Below are 5,808 nucleotides of genomic sequence, written 5' to 3' on the forward strand. Positions count from 1 at the left end.
AAATATAAAAATATATATATAAATAAACTTATATATACATAAGTAATATATACATTATATATACATATTTTCTACAATTTTAGAAAATTTTATCCAAGTTTGGTCTACCTTATATAACCATGAAATTAGTATAATTTATAAATTCTCCTTATCATAGCAATCAGAGATGATCCATCGACAATCTTGCAAATGATTTACCAAATAGTTTGCCATTCCAACGAATAATCATTTTGCTACGTTAACTTTAATCCTCTTACTCTTGCACGATACGTTTCTGAACAATCTTTGTGCATTCGGTTGCACTGCTTGCTATACACGCGAGTAAATGACCCATTCATTCGTGAAACGCCTTGACCAGGGGCGCAACATCGAGCATGACACGTAGGGGTCCGCGCGAGAGATCGAACACCTGCACCCTCTCGTCGAACTCGGTTAGCCCCGATGCCTCATGCGAGCCTTTCCCCGGTTGCCAGGGGCAGGTCCCCGCCCACGAGTCCGTGGGGCCCCCATAGAAATCGCGCAGCGGTCCCAATTTACGGGCTCCCCGTCTTTTCTTCCCCCACCACTCGGCCGCCGCTACTGCCGCAACGCGGAAAGGACGTGGGTTACCGTTCGAAACTAATTTGACTGGTTTCAGGCCCGGGGCCCACCGGAAGTAGTTTTTCGAGCTTTCTGGGCTCGACGATGATCCCTGGCAGGTCCGTGGCCGCTGCCAATTAGCGATCCGTAACCGTTAAATGACGTGACTCTGCTCGATTCCTGTCGTGACTTTCTAATTTACCGGCCATGTGGGTGTTCGCATGGGACTCCCGTGGATTTGTCCGAGAAACGGATGAGATTTTGTGGCGATTGCTTTCTTGGATCCTACGTGAATGTTGCATGGGGTGTGGCATTGGGTTATTGATTCTCGATATGGAATATCTATCTTGGGTTATTATATGGGACTTTACAGATGGTTTGGGATTTTCTTTATTTTTATGGCGCGATGGTATGGTGAATTTTTTATATTTTGATAGTATTACAAGGTTTCGTATTAATATGGTATTGGGTTGGCAAGAAAGTACTTTCGGTTTTTTAGTGTGAAATAAAACTCAATTTTTTCTATACAGTAAATGAACTTTAATCGGTCAAATATCTTCCATTCTGTTCGATGACCTTTTGCCATCTTTCTGGTAACTTCGTGATTCCGCGCTCATAGAATTTCTGGTCCTTATCTGCGAAAAACTTAACCAAGTGCGTAAATCTCAGAAGCTCGACCAGAACGTTGTGGGTATCTTTCAGTGAAAAATCTTCAGAACGAAATTTTTTAAACTAATTCTGACACGTGCGTTCTGTTAAACAATCAACGCCATAAACTTCTCGTATCTCTTTGAGAGCCTCAGCCGCATTCTTGCCTTTATGAAAATAAAAAAGTAAAATGTGTCGAAAATGCTTATTTTTGCACTCCATGTTAAGACTGACCGTGAACTGACAGTTAAATTCTAACATTGACGAAAGAATAACTAAACAAGCATAGCATTATTTACCGATGCAAACCGAAATTATTTTCTTGCCAACCCAATAGATAGGTATATAAGGAGATAGAAGATAATAGGTGTATCAAGATAGATATGGAATATCTTATTAGTGGTGGATGAAATTTAATAACAATAAAAACAATTATTTATTTAATTACAAAGATTATCAAACACGAATATTAGGTTGAAATATAATTATTTTATCACTATCGCATGCTCACACGTCTTCTCTCGATTAATACTCAATTGCAACTGACAGTATTCCAAATCACTCTCTTTCTTCTTTCATACATTACATTAACATACACAATTCACACAACACCTCGATCATTACACGCATACTCATTTATCATAATAACCTGAATTCATTAGATATTTCCATCCCATGCATACTTGTTCCACTCATTCCAATTTATATATATTTAAAAATTTATGTAACTATTACCACATTTCTATCTTGGGTTATTATATGGGACTTTATCCATGGTTTGGGATTTTCTTTATTTTTATGGTATGGTGAATTTTGTATATTTTGATAGTATTACAAGGTTTCGTATTATTATAACGTTATGGATTTTTGTGTCATGATAGTGGTGTTATGAATTTTTATCTTGTGATGTTATTATAAATTCTGATATTATGGTGATGGTAGGAATAGTATCATAAATTTTCTTATTATGACAAGACTATAAATTTTTACAGCGTGATAATATTATAAATTTTCATTTAATAATAGTGTAAATTTGCACAGGGTAATAGAATTTTTATTATGATAATATGAATTTCATTATATTATGACAATACTATAAATTTTCATATTACGATAATAGTATGGATTTACTGAGGGTGATAATATTGCAAGTGTATGTTTATACTACGATAATATTATAAATTTTCACATTATAATAATGATATGAATTTTCATCGGATCATAGTATTGCAAATTTTTATACTATGATATTATTATAAATTTCCTTATTATGACAATACTATAAATTTTTACATTATGTTAATATTATAAATTTGCATACGATGATATAGTATTGCGAATTTTTATACTATGATAGTAATTACAAATTTTTTTTATTAAAATACTATAAATTTTTACATTGTGGTAATATTATCAATTTTGATGTTATGATGGTAGGAATTTCCATAGGATGAGAATATGTGAAATTCTAATACGATGATAGTATTATAAATTTTCTTGTTATAGCAAAACTATAAATTTTTACATTATGTAATATTATAAATTTTCATATTATAATAATAGTATGGATTTCCAGAAGGTGATAATATTGCAAATGTTTATATTACAATAATATTATAAATTTTCACATTATAATAATGGTATGAATTTTCGTCAGATCATAGTATTACAAATTTGTGTACTATGATATTATTATGAATTTCCTTATTATGAAAATACTATAAATTTTTACATTATGTTAATATTATAAATTTTCGTATTGTGATAATGGTATGAATTTGCATAGAGTGATAGTATTGTGAATTTTCGTACTATGATATTATTATAAATTTCCTTCTTATGAAATTACTATAAATTTTTACATTGTGATAATATAATGAATTTTGATATTATTATGATGGTAGGAATTTCCATATGATGAGAATATGAGAAATTTTAATACTATGATAATACTATAAATTTTCTTATTATAACAAAACTATAAATTTTTACACTATATATATTATAATATTATCAATTTTCATATTATGAGAATATTATCAATTTTCCTATCATGAAAATATAAATTTCCACGAATTGTAATCACAGATAAAAATTCATAATTTCGACAATTTTTACAAAAATTTTATTTCATTTCAAGAAGTAATCGGACTATTACGTATACCATATGTACCAAGGCACGAGGATTAAGCGTGTTTAAATTTATTGGTTAAGTAAAGAGCACAAAAATGTACTTCTTTCCTGTACGCCAGAAATACTACCGTAACTAACAGTTTAATGACATTATTTAGCGTGAAAGATACAGACGAAATTATTATATGTAGTTCACATAAGTAAGTTTAAGAAAGTTATCTGAAAGTAAGCACATAATTACTTCCGACTTTTACCAAAACGTGCAAGTCCCGCTAATATCGCCAGAAAATGATCGAAAATATACATTGAAACTCAAAAACAAATCCACAATAGCATAACTCAAAACTATACTAATAATCAAACGATTATGTTGATAGTATATGATTGATAGTATAGAATTCTAATTTATTAATCGGTATGCTTGCAATAATCGTGTAAATAATGGCTATGAGTCATGCTTGATACATGTATACTGATTAATTTCCAAAAACATATTATGAGAGCCAGGATATGTAAGCGAAAGTGCGAAATATATACAGGGTGTCCCATTTGAAGTTTCGCATACAATTATTTCTTGAAATAATTTTTCAAAAAATTAAAAATAATAAAATATATTGTTCGTTTCATATTTCGAACGAAACTAAGTTTCTTTCAAGGGCGACATCCTGTGATAGTCGTGAATTTTTACTAGGTGGACGTGTTTTCGAGATTTCACGGGGATCTTAGTTTTCTTTTAAATAGAACTGCATATTTCCTTTTATATGAGGGAACAGTGCAATTCAGGATGAATTTATTTAACACAAAGAAAAAGCAGAGACGAAGGAAAATTGGAAAATAAATTATAACGAATTAAAACTTCGCAGTTTATCTCATATTTTTAGCTAAACACAAATCCATCCCTCCACAGAAAATATTTTCTTCTTCAACATAATATAGCATTTAAAATTAAAATAGAAGGAAAGGGAAGGAAAAATGAAAAATTGATTAGAATTAATTAAAATTCCAGTGTATCTCACTCTTCCAATCTACTTGTAAGATAAATCCTCCTGTTTACAGAAAATATTCTCTTCCTCATTATAGCATCCTATTTGACATATAGAAAAAGCAAAGATGAAGGAAAAATTGGAAACAAATTACAATCAGTTAAATCTCCACAGTTTACCTCATATTTCTAACTTAACACAAATCTTTCCCTCCCCAGAAAATATTCTCTTCCTCGCTATAACATCCTACTTAAAATTTAAATAATAAAAGAAAAGAAGAAGGAAAAATGGAAAAACTGATTACAATTAATTAAAATTCTAGTCTACCTCACACTTCCAATCTATCATAATTTCTTCCCCTCACAGAAAATATTCTCTTCCTCACTATAACGCCCTATTTGACATAAAAGAAAGGGAAGGAAGAAGGAAAATTGGAAAATTAATTAAAATGAATTAAAACCCCACAGTTTATCTCATACTCTTAGCTAAACACAAATCCTTCCCTCCACAGAAAATATTTTCTTCCTCGCTATAACAACCTACTTAAAATTTAAAAAAAAAAAAAGGAAGAATGCAAAACTGATATAATTAATTAAAATTCTAGTCTACCTCCCACTTCCAATCTATCATAATTTCTTCCCCTCACAGAAAATATTCTCTTCCTCACTATAACGCCCTATTTGACATAAAAGAAAGGGAAGGAAGAAGGAAAATTGGAAAATTAATTAAAATGAATTAAAACCCCACAGTTTATCTCATACTCTTAGCTAAACACAAATCCTTCCCTCCACAGAAAATATTTTCTTCCTCGCTATAACAACCTACTTAAAATTTAAAAAAAAAAAAGGAAGTATGCAAAACTGATATAATTAATTAAAATTCTAGTGTACCTCCCACTTCCAATCTATCATAATTTCTCCCCTTTCCCAGAAAATATTCTCTTCCTCATCATACCACCCCATTTGCCATAAAAAGAAGCAAAGCAGTAAAAACGAGAAACTGATTACAATCGATTAAAATTCCCCAGTCCCTCTCACGCTTGCAACCGCACCCAAAAATCCTTCCCTCGGCATCAGCCACGATTCTCAAACTCCCCTCCCGAAAAAAGCAAAACCACGTTACAAAAAGCCCGAAAAAAGCGAAACGAGATTAAATCCACATGGAAATCAACTTGAACCCACAGCCAAGTGGCTCCAAGCCAGACAAGCATTCTCTTCTATCGAAGTACCGGTCGATGACACGCTATCTGAAGGCCCTATAGCAATCTCATGGCAACGTGTTTCGTTAACGTCCCTGCCGCCGTTCGAACACTTCAGCGGCCCTCTCGCGTTTCGTCAAGGGTGAAATGCGTTTCAGAGGGGCAAAAACGGCGGTGTGACGTTGTCCAGGTTAAAGTGGCGCGTTCACGCGTCTCTTGATCCGACGCACGACACTTTCTATCTAAATAAGTGGGCCTGTGGCGGGG

The sequence above is a fragment of the Eufriesea mexicana genome, unplaced genomic scaffold, assembly GCF_001483705.2.
Source record: "Eufriesea mexicana isolate 0111107269 unplaced genomic scaffold, ASM148370v2 scaffold3442, whole genome shotgun sequence".
Classification (NCBI taxonomy): Eukaryota; Metazoa; Arthropoda; class Insecta; order Hymenoptera; family Apidae; genus Eufriesea; species Eufriesea mexicana.